This window comes from Falco rusticolus, chromosome 5, assembly GCF_015220075.1.
Source record: "Falco rusticolus isolate bFalRus1 chromosome 5, bFalRus1.pri, whole genome shotgun sequence".
NCBI lineage: Eukaryota > Metazoa > Chordata > Aves > Falconiformes > Falconidae > Falco > Falco rusticolus.
Window position 1 is genome coordinate 74,223,456 of NC_051191.1, and position 18,683 is coordinate 74,242,138.

At 41.6% G+C, this 18,683-nt stretch overlaps 1 protein-coding gene across 1 annotated transcript in view; it reads left to right on the forward strand.

The window, feature by feature from the left end:
- Positions 1 to 18,683, forward strand: part of ST8SIA1 (ST8 alpha-N-acetyl-neuraminide alpha-2,8-sialyltransferase 1) — a 141,228-nt gene that overhangs the window by 104,713 nt on the left and 17,832 nt on the right. The window lies entirely within an intron of this gene.

The window sequence follows — 18,683 nt, forward strand, 5'->3', positions numbered from 1 at the left end:
TTCATTTTGACATTTTCCAAATGGTCTGCAATGAAGATAACCAAACATCCAGAAGCAGTCATAAAAAAAGAAAAAGTCCAAGCGTAAACACAAAAAAGGATGGCAGCCAGGAGATCTCAGGTCAGGAAATGATTCTGTATTGTGGAACACAAGATCCCTCTCTGGCATGTATTGGTGATGCACCTGTAGACAAGCATGACATGCGGGGTAACAAATGCAGATGAAGCCTGCATTATATTGGCTTAAGTAAAAAGAAGAGAATAAAATGAAACATTTTCTTCTTTTCTTTCCAAGGCAAGAAAAGTATTCTTCCTGTGTTAGGAGCGACCACCTCCCCCCACAGCTGTGGCTGGGACCCTCCTGCCATGGCTGTTGGGGCCCAGGGTCTCCGCCTGGGCTGCAGGGACGTGGCTGCTGCTGTCCTGTGTGCAGGTTCTCACGCTCCCTCGTACCCTCATCGGTTAGCTGACTGACCAGGTTTGGTTTTCCTTGCTGCCTCCTGCATTATCTGTTGGTCAAGTTTGTGTTCCTCTATGGTCTTGTGTATCAATTTATCCTTTTTTTACTATCCCTTTTTTTAGAATATTATTTTTTTTATTTATAAGAGATCCTTGACCAGATACCCTTAAATAAGCAGATAGTCTCCTTCTACATACCCTTACATTTCCTATTTTTCTCCTAATTTGTCTAGGAACTAAAAAGCAATTTTAAAAATAAATAAAACCCTTTAGGGTATTTTCTTTATAGAAACTTTAAAGAAGAAAAAGCTTTTATAAAATTGGTTGTTGAAGTATTTAGTGAAGGAGTATAGAAGAACCAGATGGATGTATATTAAGAGAGAGAGGAGCACAGGCAAGGTAGAAAGATTTATGCAATTGTTCCAGCAACACCAGAAAAAAAGAGGTAGCAGCTGAACACACGAACACAACAGATTGGAGTAGAAAGAGGAAATAATATTTTATGCTGACTAAGATAATCAAAGGTCCTGGAAGAAACATCCTAAAGACTGACATGAGTGGAAAGAATGTTGAAATATGTGCTGGAAATCAGTGCTATCTGCCAAGAAACCTTTCTACTCACCTCAGAGGAACCTTTCTGTACCTCTAAACACAAAGCTCATGATGAATTGTTTCTTTTGTATTTGCTACTTAAGCTAGCCTCCAGGATACTCAGTTTGTTCTCTGCCTTGGTGAACTCGTCCAGATTTACTATCAAGTGCAGGTGGCATTCATGTGTGCCTAATCCTGTCTTTCAGATCATGTCTCCTGTCTTTGCCCATTAGATTCTTTCACTGCTTCATCACAGTAGGAAATTGAAAAATCCTTTGATGAAAGCATCCTGCTATCTCCAGCACATGGAGAGTGATACAAAACTGTTGGCAATCTGGTTTTTATCCTCTTCTGGTATTCTGCAAAGAAGTATAATAGATTTCAGCTGAGCTCAGATCCATTGCCCAGAAACAGCCAAATGGGAGGTGGGTGCAACCCTTACTAAGAAATCAAGCTGATGATGTGTAAGAAAAAGTCATAAGAAAAGTCAGCTTACTCCCTCTCTGTCTTGGCTTCTAAAAACTAACAGGAATAAAAAGCAGTAAAAAGTTACTTTTCCTTAAAGAGAGTAGTTATATTTACAAAAATAATAAATTACAATTTCTGTACATGCTTTTGGGTAAAACTTTTATTTTTAAGCCAACAAATAGTCTCTGGATTTTTGTCTTTACATTTTATACCAGAAAACACACTTGTCTGTAAAAGGGAAGGAACAGTATAGCTTCCCACATGAATCTCTCCAGCTAAGTCAGACAAATGCAAACTTAAAGATTGAGTTTCTATATCATGTGTGGCTTTGGGGAAAAAGTTGAACAACTGAAATTAGTTCTGACTGTATTATTTGGATAACATAAATGCCACAGGCTGCTTTCATACTAAGTTCAGTCACTCTCTTTTTGAGGAAGTTTGTTTTAATCAGCTTTTCATGGCAGTTTTCTGCCATTTCGTTTGGAATGTATTACAGGCAAGAACTTCTACAGAGTAAGTTAAGTGAGAGATGTGCTACTCTCATACCTAATTTGTACTCCTTGCCTCCTCTTGTTTTGTTTTCTCTAGCAGTCATGCTTTTTTAATTTGTGATTTGAAAGAGTAAATAGTGAAAGCACAGCGATTTTCAAGGTACAAGGGGCGCTTTGGTAGGTTAAAGCTGATACGCTGGTATTTTTCATCTCTGTTTCATTGCTTTTCCACAATAGCTGGTTTGTTGGAAAAGGAAACGGAAACCTGCCAAAAGCTGTCATTGTGCTGAGAGGGAACCAAGTGGTACTTCTGAAATATAAAGCAAGATGGAGAAAATCAAGCTGTCAGTACCTATAGTGCACTTCAACAGGGCAGAAAATAACTTGGTTCTCATGGAGGAAAACCTGCTCCAGAATGAATTCAAATCTATGTGTTTTATTTTAGTAGCAGTTAAAAAATAATACCAGTTTCAAGTGACTGAGAATAGAGGGAGGTGGAACAATAGATTGAATATTTTTTTATTTACTGCTATAGCAGATTCCTGGCGTGTGGGTTGCAGGGGGAATTTTCCTAGGATGCTAGCTAAAAAACCCTTAGCAAAATTCTCTCTTCAGCTTTAATTGATTTCTTAGCTAATGTGTACTTCACTAACGCCAATCACTAATCTTCCATCAAACACACAAATACCAGTGCAGATGCTTAAAAGTTTTATGCCACTGAAATATGAGGATTTGTGGAAGGAAAATGAGAAAGTAACTTCTTCCGTTATGGCTGTAATAAGCTATTCTTAGGTACTAGATTTCTTGGTGAGTTATGGTTTAGCTGTGAATGCTCAAGGCTGATGTTAGAGAAATATATATATGGAGCCTTCTAATACAAATAAAAAAAAATTAAGTTATTTGGTGGGAACTTTATTTAAAATGTTGTATTTTTAGAAGTATAAAACTGATAACGTAACTTTTTAAACAGTGAGTTTCTGAGTTTGAGTATTGTGATCCTAGAATTATATTCTTTATTGTCATTGGTTTTCAAACATGACATTTTTTATTCTTTTTTAAATGACGTTTTTATGTGGACAGTATGGGCTGCTAATCTATCATTTATATCAGAAAATATGTCATGATGTGAAGTTTCAGAATGTTGCAGAAGAAGGCTGGGTTTTCTTCATGATTCAGGACAGCAAATCAGAAGGTAGCTATTTGAATCTTGCAGGAACTTTCCCAAAGGAAATGAAATTTGGGATGATGACAAGCAGGGGATTATAAGTGGGAGATTGTACGCATATGGAATTTGAAAGCATGTGAAAGCCTATAACACCATACTCAGCATAAACATAAAAATAAAGTAAAAAACTGTTGACAGAGCACAGATTGTGCTGTAAAGGGTATTATACAATGCTTTGTCCTCTCCCTCGAGAGTGGGGAATACATTACTGTGATCCTTCAAAGAGAGGCACTTACCTACTGTCCTTCCTCCCTGAGATAACAGCTTGGTACACACAGGCCGAGCGAGGCCAGTGCTTTGCCCCTGCCGCAGCCTTTGGTGGCCTTGCCATGGTTTTTGTCCTGCCGGTAATATCTGGAGCATGAAGTTTACTCCCAGTTTTGGATGTGAACCTGGCAGGAAAGCAAAGCACTGCCCTTGGCGGGCTCAGCTCAGTAAGCCCACGTCTGTGCTGTAACTGCATGATCGTGAACCTTTCACCAGCATGGGGAATCACAGCAGAAAAGTGTTCAGGGCTTTGCTTTTAATTCCCTCTAAGATCCCTGACTGGCTTGTATAGGCACTGCTCAGATCCCCATTGATTGTTCCTGGCTAGTGAAGCTATGCAGCCTAAAGACAGGTCTGCTGGCTGCCTCCCTGTGCTGCTCTAGGCTCTCAGTTGTAGTCCCAGAGGTGGCCTGTGGCAGTGGCAACATGTGGCTTGTTCCACATCTCTCTTCATCACTGGTGCACGTCCCTTATCTGATGTATAGTGGAGACATAGCTACACCTGTAAACAGAGAGGCTAGGGACCAAGCCAGAGATTGGCTTATGAGGACATTGATTGAATCCCTGTAGCGTGTTTGTCTTAGAGAGAACTAGCTGGAGCACCAGGAATGGAGTCAAAGGGTGTGCTGTGGGCAATCAGGAACCTAGCACTTCTGCTGGCTTTGAGGTCCTTTTTAATTTAACAGGGACAATAAATTTCTCAGCACTATTACAGCACTGTGTCCCCAGCAGTTACAAGGTATGGTTGTACAAAATTGTCATCCTGAAAATGGATGCTTGCGCAAGTTCTTGCTGTTCTCTCTGGTAGGAGAATTTTTAGAACAAGGCTTAGAGGGTGAAGATGGTGTGGCTCTACTTAGTGGCCTGTACAATTGACTTTGTATGTCTCAATTTGTGCAGATCTGAACCATTCAGTGTTACAAACTGAGACCACTGAGTCTGGAACCATGCTGGGTGGGTTTTGAGAGCTGGAGACTGGGTGTGCTGAGCTGGAAAGGAGAAATAGTTTAAAGAAAGTGTTGGGAGAAAACTGATCTCTGCATCTGGGCTGAGCAAGAAGGTTTTTCTCCATGTCATTAGTGTGAACTGTGAGTCTGCTTACAGATTTTGCAGTGTGAGTCACAGATGGCTTTTTAAGATCATCTGTGAGCTTTTTTTTATAGCAAATATCATCATAGTTTAGAGGCAGGAGGACACTGGTGATGTCCCTGATTTCTTCTGCCTCCCACCACCCCCCACCAAGGTCTGACAGTTGTAGCATTTGATTCTTTATCACAGGTTTTATGTTAGTTACATGACATTATGAAATATTTCAGTGCTGCTGGAAGCTCCTAAAGAGCCTTCTGAAGTCAGCATCTCTTACACTGCTGACACTGCAGGATTTCCAGCAAGCTCTTTACTCTGTGTCTTCTCCATTCCTCCTTGGGTTTCCTTCTGGCATCACACCTCTGCCAGAACATCTGCAGCATCTGCAGAACATCTGACTCGGCCACAGCAGGAACTGTAAACCCAGGTGATCTCTCCGGCCCTTTGTTTCTGCACCTTTGTTCCCCTGTCTGTCAGGGAAATTTGTACATGTTGCTACATGCAATTGAAGTTAGATTGTGCTGAAAAAATACCGCTGTGAGGCTGTCCCAGGAGGCCTGGTGGTTGGTATAGTGTAGCTGAACTAGGTCATGCATCTGCCCTCTGTGTACCTAGTACTCCAGCACTTGGGACTGCAGAGAACGGTGTTAAGATAAGTAAACCAGAGAATGAGCTGGCATGTATTGGCTGAACTATTTTTGCCAACTGGCTTTCTTGAAAGGAAATTCATTAGGTACACTAGTATGCCCTCATGCAAATTGTTTATGCTTTTGACATGCTCCTAGGTCCATTAAGCTGGAAATGGAACTGGGAACGGCTGCTGAAATAGAATGCGCAGGACTTTTCTGCCAGAGCATTGGTGCAGTGTACTTGGGTGTTTTTTCTCACTTCATGCTCTAGCACAGTTGCTGCCATCCCTCATTTCTCCTGGTATATTAAATATCCAAAGTTCAGGAATGCAAATGCGTATGCTGAATTAATCACCTCCGTAGCCCTGTGCATCCAGATAATATAATTGTCTTCAGCTGTATGTTCACAGTGTGCTTCTTGAATAATGCAGTGTAGTGGTGGTTTCTGAAAAATTAAATACCTGGCATATAATACCATAAAGACTGACCTATACGCTCATTTGATCAACCATAAATCCATTGATATCAGGGGAAATGTGTCAATTTAAAGCATCAAGACAAGACCTTAATGATCGTATTTCTACTCCATTTTAAGGTATATTCAGAATAAAGGAATCTTTTAAAATACAGCATTTCTTAGGCTGCCGGTTTTAACATTAAAAATGTGGGGGGAGGTAGAAGAAATGGTCTAACTTTTATAACAAGTAGGACCAGTCTGAAAAAGACTTGGTATTACAAGCAAAGTGCTAGAATTGCTGGAGCACGTAAGGTTGCTAACTAGCCTGGTAAAGCAAAGCACCACTGTGGCTGACTAGAGTAGCAGATTAGGGAAGGGAAATTTTGGCCTTGAGACAAATTCAGACAAAAATGTGTTGCTTGTTTAAAGTGCATTTGTTTTCCAAATCATTATTTGGATAAAGTCTCTAGATAAAAACCTCAGCCGTAGCTCCCAAAGGTTGCACAAAACCATACAAGCTATTCTGGCCTCTGTCTGTAAAACAAGAGGTTGAATTTCACCACTTGTACTGTTTGACTAGCTGCTTTGGGAATATGTGTACTGAGCTCCTAGGGGTGTAAAGGTATACCAGCCAAAACAAGTGATTAGTGAATGATCCTCCCGGCATTTCAAAACTTTCTGGGAGTGTAACTGCTTCCCCAGGGGGAAGTTTATGGCTGTGATTGTTGTTTGACCCATGTGATTCATAGCCAACTTCAGGTTCTTCAGAACTGCTGACAGCCTTGACATTTACAGCTACTTTCAAACCTATAATTTTGCCTTATCTGAAAAATACATTGGCCTTCTCAAATGGATGCCCTTTAGGTATTCTGCTTTCCTGTTTCTGAGCTGTGCTGTAGACCCCAGACCATACCTTCTGCCTCACTCCAAAATACCCTTTAGCCTGGTTGTTAGGTCACAGTCTAAAGTTTTTTTTCAAGTAATGTGTTACTGTTGCTTCAGGGAGACAAGCCACTGATGGTAGCTTTTTTCCTGTTTGATTATTCAGTAATACTATAAAATAATGGCTTAATCTGTGTGCACATCTTTGGTGTTTATTGTAATCGCATAAAGCATGTGGGAGTTATTTAGTGTTAATGTGATTGTCAGAAGTCCTTTGAAAGAATTTCTACTGTAATTCAGTATTAATTACTCTGAGCATTAAAGAAAAAGAGCTTATTTTTTGTGCTGCCTGAACCTGAAAGAAACCTTGATTCTGTAGGAGATGGCAGCTTGCTGTCCTTAATCATTTGAATGTGACCATCTGTAAAGGCTGGTGTTCTTTGGGTTTTGGAGAGAAGAAGTAGCTCAAAGGAGTACAAACCCAGGAGTTTATAGTTTGATCATAGTTTCACATACAGCACTTGTGCTAAGATGCTTACCGTCTACCCCACAACCCATGTGATATCAGCGAGTTACCTTAGTCTAAGTCCTATTGCAGTAGTGTTTTGGCATCTTCATGGAGGGAATTGGTGCAAAGACTTGAGTCAAACAAGAAGAAATGAGGCTAGGGCTGGATGCTTTTCTTTTTTCTTTTTTTTTCTTTCTTCTTTTCCTGACTAAAACTTCCAGATAATATAGTATCAATTGTACCCAAGCAATTTACAAAACAGGCTGAGCAGTTTCCACTGAACAGCATAGAGCTCTGTTCAGAAAACTGGCCAAGGTAGATACCATATTTTGAGAAGCAAGTAGTCACCTCTGTCAGTGAAGCTGTGGTAGGCCCAAGTTCAGTTACCTTTTCTGTGTGAGGGGACTTAAACTTCTCTTTCATCTAGTAGGAGGCAGTCCTAACTACCAGCAAAGCGGCATGCTGGGCTGATACAGCCACTGTCACCTATGGTATTGTTCCAGTTTGTGTGACTGAAGAGGGAAGGCCTGAAGGCTGGGTGACTGCACCATCAATTTAGATGGTAACCCTCTTCTTGTCTTCCTTTCTGATCTAATGAGTATTGTATGTCCAGTAAAATTAGGTTTAATAAGAGGATTGACACTCTGCTGGTATCTGAGATTACATTGCCCAGGTGAGCATCTTGCCAATGTTGTCTTCTGGAATCAAGCTCCATCCAGTTCTGACAATTTATCATTATTGACTGTTCCCTAAGATAGGGAGCAAAAGAGAAAGGTTTTCTAGCCTGGTATTTCAGAATGTGAGAAGGTGGGACCACATCTGAGTTACAGTGTATCATATAAAACAAGAGGCATAGCACCTCTAGATGTGTGACTTGGGAAGAAAACCAACTACAGTTACAAAGCTGCTCCTATATAACACAGTATCAATGCCACTGACCCTTCTCTGGCATTTGGAAACAAAGGAAAATAGGGAATTGAATGTTTTGCTCCACTTTCCTCAGCCAGTGTATAGAGGGCTGTGCTCGGTGACGTGCACTGCCTTTCAGAAGTATTACTTTGTCCTAGCAAACAGCATTTATTTCCTGCTACCTTAAAAGAAAGGTTTGGTTTTTACATTTTTTACACTGTCTCCTTAGAATGAAATTAATGGGGGGGAAAAAAGGTGAAGGAACTTAAGCACTTTCACAGGTATCAAAACAGTTGAAGAGATTAGCAAATCTCCAGCATGTTTAGCTATCTGTACTTTATTATTGTTATTATTTTTGGTTGAGAGTGTTCTAGCTATAGTAATTTAAATTGAGTACAGGCTGTACTAACAGTTGAGGAGAAAGCTTGGCACTTTAATCATGTTGAAAAGAAGTTTAAGTGGCATTCTCATCCTTAAACACCATACATCTTGGAAAAGGTATCTGAATAATCTCAAAATAGTGGACTCTTCTAAGGGTACCGTACTGGAAGCACAGTGCTAGGAGCATCAATTAACCCTTAAGAAAATGTAAAAGGAAGTTGACAGCACTGAAGGGCAAAGAAAAGGGTGGTAAATGGAAACAGAAACATCCCACCAAAAGCTGAAGTTGTTTCCAAAGGGAATATTTTATCTATGCAGTGGGCAGAAAAAGTTTCCAAAAAGAACTAACTAGAGCAGTGGAAAGCTAATGCTCCTTTCAGCAACAGCACAAGCCAAAATAGAGCAAGAAACATCCCCCCTCCCCTATCACTTGCCACGTATGTATGGCCAGTTGATGACCAGGTATAAAAGAAGTGCTCAGAGAAGACACAGGGAGGCTGAATGAATTATTTGCATCTGTGTTCCCTGTGGAAGAAACTGAGAACATTCCCTGTGCCCATGAGGAGACTCAGCAGACTGAAACTGAGGTAATTATTTGAGATTTTTTGGTATACGTACAGGATGGATGTGAATGTATTGGTAGGACTGGACTCACCCATGAGTGCTGAAGAACAGTAGTGTGCATTTCCTCACCTAAAACTGTTTTGGTACTTGAAGACTGGAAGGTACTAAAAATGGGATTAGTGTTTAAAAATAGCTCAAATTAAAACTAGTTCAAGTAGATCTGTGAGCTTGACACCTCTACCAGTTGAATTGGTAGAGACTACATTATAAGGTAATATTAGTAAACATCTGGATAAACTTGGGTGCTCATGTGAAAAGTCAGCACTGTTGAGTCCAAGGGAAATTTTACCTTGTGAAGCTTCTGGAGTTCTTTGAATAGATGCATGTGGATGAGAGTAATCTATATCCAGTAGATAAACCTGTTTGAATTTTTTAAAGGCTTTTGACAAAGGGATGAAGGTAATCATGACCTAAGAGGGAAGGTAAAATAATTGGTTAGAAGGATGCAGGGAATGAGATTAAGCAAATTAAGATTCACTGGGGTTACTGCATTGGCAAACTACACCAGTAGTTAGTTAGCTTCTGCTAATCCAACTGCTCCAGAGCAATTTATCACCTCTTCTGCTTATTCTCAGGTGGCCACTAGTTCACTGCACAACTGCAGTGCTCATTGCCCTAGGGATGTAAACAGGTGAGGTTGCCCAGAGGGAGCAGCTAATAGAGCAAATACAGAGATCTTCTGCATATTTTAGAGTTGTGTGAAGTGATTTTATGCCATTTAAAAACTGTAGATTCACCACATATCCCTATGGGCTCTGAACAAGTGGTTTTGTTATCAGGCTTTTGGTTGACAGTGTTGTTTAACAGGCATCTGAGCTCCAGCTGCAGGCCATGTGGCATGATCTAGGATGTCACCACTATACTATACTATCACATGTTCTACAGTTTAAGAAAGGTGCTCATATACGTAAATAAGAGCATATTCTAGTTACAGTTGTTGCCATAATGCCTGTTGAAGCATCTGCTGTTTTAAATAATCTCTTTTCAGTCTGCACTTTTTGTAGCACAGAGCATCTTTAAAAAGGAAACACATTCAATTCAAACATTGCTGTTTTCTCTCTTTGTCCAGTTCTCTTTGGAAAGAGAAAACTCAAAAGGCTTAGCAAAAGTATTCTCAGTTATGAATAGGTCCTTCGTGGGTGTAATCATTTGGTATATTATACTTGAGTTACAAAGCATGTAAGGCCAGCATGAACAGACATGAAAGCATAACGTTATTAGCTTTGTGTTTGCTGCAGCTCTATCACAGGCAGCGATCTACAGAGACCTGTGTCTGGACAGTAGTTGGTTAAAAGACCTAGACGTGCAGGAGATACTGCATGGTTCAGTTCCTGTTTGGTTGCTGTGCCAAAGATACAAGAGACTGGCTTAGGGAACTTGTGTTAATCAAAAGTAAATCTCCAGAAGACTATATCTGGTCTTTGTTGCAGTTCTTCTTCCCGTTAAAACCTGAGTAAATGTGTGATCTGGTTATGTTTTTACTCACAGGCTCGCTCTGGCATGTAGCCTGGTGAAATTAAATGCTAAAGATATCAGACTTAGTTCTGTGTTTTTGGGGGGATTTTTTCCTAGCTGATTTCTTTGGTTCTCTATTTTCTCATCCTCCAGACTTACAGCTGTAAGAGCTGTGAAGTATTCAGAAGATTTACAAATACTAGGCAGCAATTTCATTTTGACAATACAAGTAGTTTACAGCCATGCTGTTCTGCCTATCCTTTTATATTATTTCCACTTGTGTGTGACTTCAGCAGCCACAATCTTCAAAGAGTCAAACTAAGATGAACAGCTCATCTGAAAGCTAAGATTCAAGCTGTCAGATAACAGAGAGGATTGATGTTTAGCTCTGCTGGTTTTGGAAAGAGTAGCTATTAAAAGCACATTCTAATTTGAGTTGGCAGAATAAGGATCACACACAGTCCCAAAATACCAGTGAACACTGATTTTAATATTTCATTGCTTTGGTGTATAGGATATCTCTGTGTTACATTGAAAAACAGAGAGTCAGCTTTCCCCTGGCACTATATATAGTATTCCTAGGGTGACAGCAGAAGAGCAGTAATGAGTGGCAGTTTAACCCCCACCTCCCCCTAATTAATTCTGAATTAAGTCATAAAAGGAACCTACCTCTTCATGGGGATCAGAGCCCACCTCTGCCATATCTAACTGAACTTTCTGAGTGCATCACGTTATTCTGAAGGTCATGTGCTAAGGACAGGGTGCCACTAAGAAACAGGCTGGCAGAGAAAGATGTAGTCTGCAGTCACTGTGAAAGGAGCGTGTTTCCTTGCTTTTTGGCCTTTGGAGCTGATGGTGGGAGTAACCAGAATCCCTGACCTCGAAAATGCCATTGAAGAGGTGTACAAAAAGGACAATGTGGCCGATTTGCCTTTAATCTTTGGGACCAGAGATGAGAGGAAAGCACAGGCCCTTTGAGGTTGGAAGCCCCCATCCATACGAAGGAGGCGGCAGGGTGGGTCGCTGCAGGCTGCGCCTAAGGGATGAGCTGAAGTGAGTTTGGGAGTCAGCTGTACCCTGAGAGGAGCGAGTGTCTCTGCTGAGTCTGAACAAAAGATTTGCTGTCTTTGGATCCATCAAGAGCGGTCAGGTGGGAAGAGAGGAGAGCAAAGGGAAAGGAAAAGATGGGAATAGCATCACCCCACCTGTGCCACAAGCTCTCAGCTGGGTCATCATGGTGCCTGTAGAGGGACTGTGGAGAACAGGGGAGAATCCCTCATGCTGAAGCTGGTTGAAATGAGATTAGACAGAGCCTTGGGGTTCTACCACAGGAATAAAAGCCTCCTGCATTGATGGAGAATGTTTGGCATCTGTAATTATATTGGATTAATGATCAGTCTTTATGATTGATCATGTTACTTCATACCTTTCCTAATCACTCTGAAGTTTATTGTGGGTCTGAATTTTTTTGCCTAAGGTTCTGAGCATGCTTACAGTGAGATCAGAGTTGGTTTTGCCATTGACTTCAGTGGGACTATAATTGAATCTTAAGTCAGGTAGCTATCCTTAGGCTAAGTAAACAGTGTCTTGTGTAGTTGGGGAAGCTGGCGTAGAACAGGAAAGGGGGTCAATTTATAGTACTTCAGGTGCTTGTTTCTGGCTGCCTGTGTTGACAAGTAGAATAGTCTGCCTTGCCCCTAATGCATGGTAAAAGTGCCTATTTGGAGAGCAAGCACATGGAAACTAGTGTGCTGTTAATTGAGAAACAGTCTGTGTTTTAGTAAGCCCCAAAGGGGCAGACATTCCAGAAGTGCGTGATATGAATGAGAGCATAGGGCATTAAGGAGGGCACCGCTATCTGAAAGCATAAAAGCACTCTGAGAAATGAGTGCAGTAAAACTCCTCTGTCACAGCAGTGGAGGTTCAGATGCGTGGTTGCAAGCTGACTTGTTGTGACCCCAGCTGTAAGCATATTCCAGCAGCTGCAGCAAGCTGCTAAATCATTCTTGGCTAATGATGACATCACATTATCTAAATAATTTTTGTAAGGTTATCCTTTGCCACAGGGATAATGCATAAATCTCCTCCTCTATTCCTTTGAGCTCTATTTGTCTTTATTTTAAAATAGTACAGTTTTATATAATTTATATAAAATAATACATATATTTATATAATTTTAATATATAAATATATATTTTATATATATTTACATAAAATAGTACAAATAGTTCTTTGGCATCTGAGCTGTTCCCCTCATTGCTCGATTCCCCACCTCCCCCGATAAGTCAACTTGTAATTAATCCAGAATACTGAACTTGTGACTTTGCAGATGCCAACACAGTGACTGGGATATCATCACAGGCATGAGATAGTCACTCGCTGGAGACTCAAGAAAATGCTGCCATTATTATCTGCAAGTGGGTTAGTGCAATGTCACTGCAGCAAATTCTTTGTGGTTACTCAAGTCATCTCTTAGTACCTAAGAGAAGTCCAGTCCCTGAATATCTGCTAAAGAACATCAATAAGAACATTAAAAACAGATTAAAAACAAACCCCAAGACACTTACTGTTCTTAAGTCTTTGGTTGTACTGTCATGACAGTGTACTGTCGCAGTTTTCTCTCAAATGCATTTTTTTTCTTTGGAAAAGTAGAGCAGAGCATTTGAGGCAACTCCACAGCTGATATCAGGGAAATGATTTCTCTAATATCTGTGCAGCTGTACCTACACGTGCCTGCTGAAACTTGTGCTTTTTAAGTTGATCCATCATATGGACCTGACAGCAAAAATGTGTTGCTGATGATTTTATTTGCTCGCTGTCCATTAATGAGTGTAGTGGAAGTAAGGTGCCTGGGCTGAACGTGCTATGTATGATCTGCTTTCATCAGCGTTCAAAGTCATTGGTGCCTCTCTGGGCTGCCGTCAAGCTGCCAGGACGCATTACTGCAAATTACTGAGCAACTTGTGTAGTCTTCAGGTGCTGCTCAGGGCTTGGGAGATTCCACATCCATTTTTATCTAAATGCTGGCAACCCGCCATGTGTTTGTGTGAGCTTGACTGCAGAAGGTCAGAGGATGACCCTGAAAGCAGTTCAGCTGTTTCTTGCTCAGAGCTGAGCTGGGGCGATAATGCTGCCTGAGATACCCTCTTGCATGAGGGGCTGGATCATTTGATGTGTTTATTCTGAAGCTCAGTGAGCGGGCAGTTGCTGCACAGCTTCTAGGCAGTGCCACTGAGAGTACTGAATGTTCAAAGCACGTCAGGTAGAGGTGAGTACTAACTAGGAACCAGCAGCTTCTCACTCAAAGGAGGCTGGGTGAGGACCAGCATGAGGGAAGGCATTTGTGGCCATCTAGATGCGAGGACTGCACCAGGCTGGTGGCATCCATGCCAAGCAGGAAAAATCCACATCATCGTGCATGTGTGAGCACTACAGAGCTGGTCAGCTGCAGAGGAAAAGCCCTCCTGGTCTTTCTGTCAGACATGGAGTAGCCTCCTCTCTGTCTGCTGGGTCAGATGTGGTGTGCTACCCTCAAAGCCAGTGCTGGAATTGGATTGACCACAGGAATCCCTGTCTGCATTGGGAATTAAAGGAAAATACGCTTGAGCTTCTAGTACCATTTCTAGAAACTTCCTGACCAACAGCACTTATCCCCAGATTTCTCAACCTCTAGCCAGCCTGTGGAATGTCAGAAAGCTGGACAGGGCTCCTATTTTTACAAACGAGGGACAGAAAATTTCATTTGCTTCTCATATCTCCTGTCACAAGGAGCGCAAGATGGGCAGCAGCTTTTTGGCTTCTATGCCATCAGACCAGCTGTAATTAGCGTGTTTTATGTTTCTATATGGGCTCGTGGCCACCTGTATAATGTCCAGTTGTTGAACTGGGCATGATGTGATCCAGATCATTTGAATGAGGCACGGGTTTCCAGGAGGTGATCATGTTCCTGAAGGACAGTTTGCAGTAGCATGACAAATTCTGCCTCTGCTGCGTCAAGTTCATTATCCATTACTGGTTTTCCAGGTGAGCAGTGATGAAGTGCAAATGACAAGAAATCTGAGGGCAATCAAGAGAGACCTCAGGGCTGTGGGGTGACTGGTTGAGGGAAGCACAAGCAGTGTTTTCTATCCTGCCAGCTTCAGGGAATGACAGTGCATGTAGTCAGAAGATCACACGGATCTATATGTGGCTCTGGGCCTGGTGTCACCAGCTAAATTTTGGGGGTTTTGATCATGGTTCAGTTTACACAGCACCAGGCCTGCTGGCCACAGATGGGGTTCACCTGTCTCAAAGTGGGAAAAGGATCCTAGGTCAGGAGTTAGTAGGGCTTTTTGGGAGAGCTTTAATTACATTTGAAGGGAGAAGGTAATAAAGCCAGCCTCACTAGAGATGACCCTGGGGCTGGCATGCCACGGTTGGAGGCGAGATTGACAGCACAGCTGAAGTGTGTCTGCGCCAGTGCCTGAAGCATGGGCAGCAAACAGGAGGAGCTTGGAAGCCACTGTGCAGCAGGAGGCTGTGATGTAGCTGCTGTCACAGAAACATGGTGGGGTAACTCACATGACTGGAGTGCTGCAAGGGGTGGCTACAAACTCTTCAGAAGGGATGGGCAAGGCAGGAGACGCGGTGGGGTAGCCCTGTGTGCTGGCAAGTGTTTGGACTGCCTAGAGCTTAATGATGGTAACAACACGGTCAAATATTTCTGGGTAAGATAAGGCAGATATCCTGGTGGGAGTCTATTATGGACACCCAACCAGGATGAAGAAACAGATGAAACATTCTGCAAGCAACTGAGAGAAATCTCAAGATCGCTAGCCCTTGTTCTCATGGGAGACTTCCTAGCTGTCCACTGGAAATACAACACAGCGCAGAGGAAACAGTCTGGGATATTGTAGGCAGGTGGGGATAAGTCTCTTCCCCCAGACAGCTAGTGACAGGACAAGAGGAAACATCCTCAAGTTGTGCCAGGGGAGGTTTAGATTGGATATTAGGAAAGATTTCTACACTGAAAGGGTGGTCAAGCATTGGGACAGTCTGCCTAGGGAGGTGGTGGAAACCATCGCTGGAGGTGTTTAAAAAGTGCGTAGATGTGGTGCTTAGGGACATGGTTTAGTGATGGACTTGGCAGTGCTGGGTTAACAGTTGGACTTGATGATTTTAAAGGTCTTTTCCTACCTAAATGACTTTGTGATTCTATGCCCTTCCCATGCACTGCTGTCATGGCAGTGACGTTCGCTTCTCATTACTTCAAGGCATTTGGGGAGATTCACCTAGAAGAATTGTAAACACGTTGTGACATGATAACAAATGAATATTCAGAGACAGTCCCTGGCCCTCTGTGACTGTGTCTGATTGATTTTCCCGTATTCATGTTAGAGCTGCACAGTGCTTTTCTGTGAATGGTAAATTTGCTGAAAAATGCAGTTTTAGAATAACCACATCTATTTGCCATCTGAAGTGAAATTTGTTAACTAGCTGTAAGTGGGGAAGGACGTGGTGCAACTGGCTGCCACAAGTGCCAGGGGACCTGTCTCTGCCTTTCCCTCAGCCAGGGTGCTAGGACCCTATCACATCAGGCTGTGGGCTCCAGTTTGCTTTACTGTGAAAGGAAGATTGAACCTGCATCACCCACCTCCCAGTGGATATCCCAAATTACGGGGAGGGTGGGTGTCTGAAAGCCTGCTTCTGATCTTGTTCTGCTTTATTAGGGTTAATAGAACAGGATTTGGATACTGAGGCTCTGAGTGTCTAGGTGAATACTGAAAGTACTAAGCTAGGGATTTTTTATTTTTTTTACCCTCAGTGACTGTTCCCTGATGAAAATGGAACAAGTTTGACAGGATGGACCCAGCTCCTGTACTTGATAATCTGACGGGTTTTTCTGCTACTCCTTTGGAAGAGAGGGTGTAAAGCCTGTTGTGGGGAACACTTACTTAAAGGTCTGATAGCAATGGGAGTGAGAGGACCCACATGAGAAGGTATAGCCAGACAATTTCTGCCAGGGCACCTTGGTCTTGGCTAGCCTGTATTCAGCTGTGTCTTGGCTATTTCTACACAAAAGAATACCAAATGCAAAAAGTTAGGAAATAGTTTATATTGTTTTATTTTTTATGTTCATGTTGAATTGCTTGCTTGCTTGCTTGGAGGGCAGTGGCTTTGTCTACATTAGCAAATCGCACCATACAGTAGAAGCAGATCCGCAGAGCAAAACAGTAATGAAGACCCGGGCAGATTTCAGGGGCGTTGTTCAGAATAAAGCTTTATTCTAATCCCACACGAAGGAAATTTTGAAAGAAATGTGTAGCAAATCAGGAGGCCAAATATTGCGTGTTGAAATGTCAATAAAACCTTTTAATTTATTAGGAATATTTCAAGTTTTCTTAGAAAACAGAATTTTAAAAACTGGCATATATTCATGAGGCATTTTGAGGCTGTTGAAGCTGTATTTTTCTATTGGCAATTGTTTCAGCTGAAATTTTATTTGGTGCTTCTTGAGGTCATCTGTCATCCTACTTAAACCTGTGTATGTTGCTCTGTGTGTATGATTCTTGTTACTGTTTCAGAGAGGTCTGTACATAAAATTGTCTTCATAACCATTTAAAAAAGGTATTCTTGTAGCTATCTCTGTGCCTGCACCAGAGAAAGGAAAAAAGATCCAGTACTGTCTTAACTTTCTTGTTCTGACTCCTCTGCTGCGTGACTATGAACTCAGTCTTGACACATTTACCTTAGCTGCAGAAAATTGAGAGAGAGGCAGTAACAAGGGCAAGACAGACACTTGGGAGCCGAGGAAGAACATTAGGGATCACATGTGGGAGAGCAATCCAGCCGCAATGAAAGGAGTGCATGTGAGGCTTGTGCAGAAGTGGCTTTTAATGCAGTAAACTTCACCTGCATGAGGAAGGTTATAGATATACTGTCATGTGGCAAAGGTGGGGAGGGCCTACTGGTGCTCTGAAGGTTGAGTGAACTCTGGAAAGAAAGTATATTATCAAGAGTAAATCAAAGTGACTTTCTCATGCAAAGGTACCCTCCAATGCACTCAACACCCCAGGACAACAAGCACGCCCATTACTTAACAACTTTGTGGTTTAGGTATTGTATTTTACCATGACTCTGGCTGGCCTCCATATCAGCTTATCCGGGATACTTAAATATTTTACTGAAACGTGATTTGTTTAGTGTCAGACATCAAGACAGGTCAAACACCAGTGCAGGTTATGGTGTGTGTGAGTGGCCTAGGATTTCCTGCCAGATGTCTCATTCATCTTGGCATATCCAGAAGCATATGGCAAGGAAAAGTTATAGTCTTGACAGGATACTGGTTTTGGAGTAGTACGTAAGTCTTAACATCAGGGATAAAATAGACGTCAGCAAATAGCTATTGGCAATTTACCAAATTGTAACCCAATGTTTTCATATCAAGGGGTAAGAAAACTATCATATTAGGGAAATAATCTGTACATATGTGTTGCCCTCCTCGTAGTTACCAACTAGCCTCTCCTTTAACTTGCACGCTACAAGTACCAGCTGCCTTTAAACCTACTCAGTGTGTCAATCGTGCCATCTTAAACACCAATTCTGAATATTGTTTGGTGCCTGTTGCTACATTTTTGTGGTGCCACTTATCCTAAACAATTCATTGATTTGTTTTATTGTTTGTGACAAAGTACGTTCTTTGACGTTTCTCTCAGTTCCAAAACGAGAATTAACTGCTATTGTAGCGCAACTTAAATCACTGTACAGGTGTAACAAAACCAACTCTTACAAGTTTTAGAAGTCCAAAGTTTCTATTTAAGTATTTTTTGGTTTTGCTTGGTCAACATGTAACTTGGATTCTTTTTTAGTATGCTTTTAAGAAACAAGAATAACACGGATATTAAAATTTCTTTTAGAGATTTCTGTGCCTGAAAACATGAGTTGTTTTTTGGACAAATGAAAAATGTCACCACTAAAAAAGGCTTTATTTTCAGGAGTACTGTCACTGTTCGTTCAAGGTTTTTTTGTTAGATTAAATCAGAAATGTTTTGGGTTTTGGAGCTAGCAGGATACTAGATAGTTTTCAACAGTGTTCAGGTTTATGTTTTCAGAAGAGGGGCAGTGTCAGACAGTCAGAAGTTTGTCTGAACTTTCTCTGAGCTCAGGAAAGGTGTCCAGTTAACTGTGAATATGGGTATGAAGAGCAGTTTTTAGCTATATTTTGAAGTAACTGGGAAAACCTATGTGTGACCAACTTGTTTTTCTCCATTGTT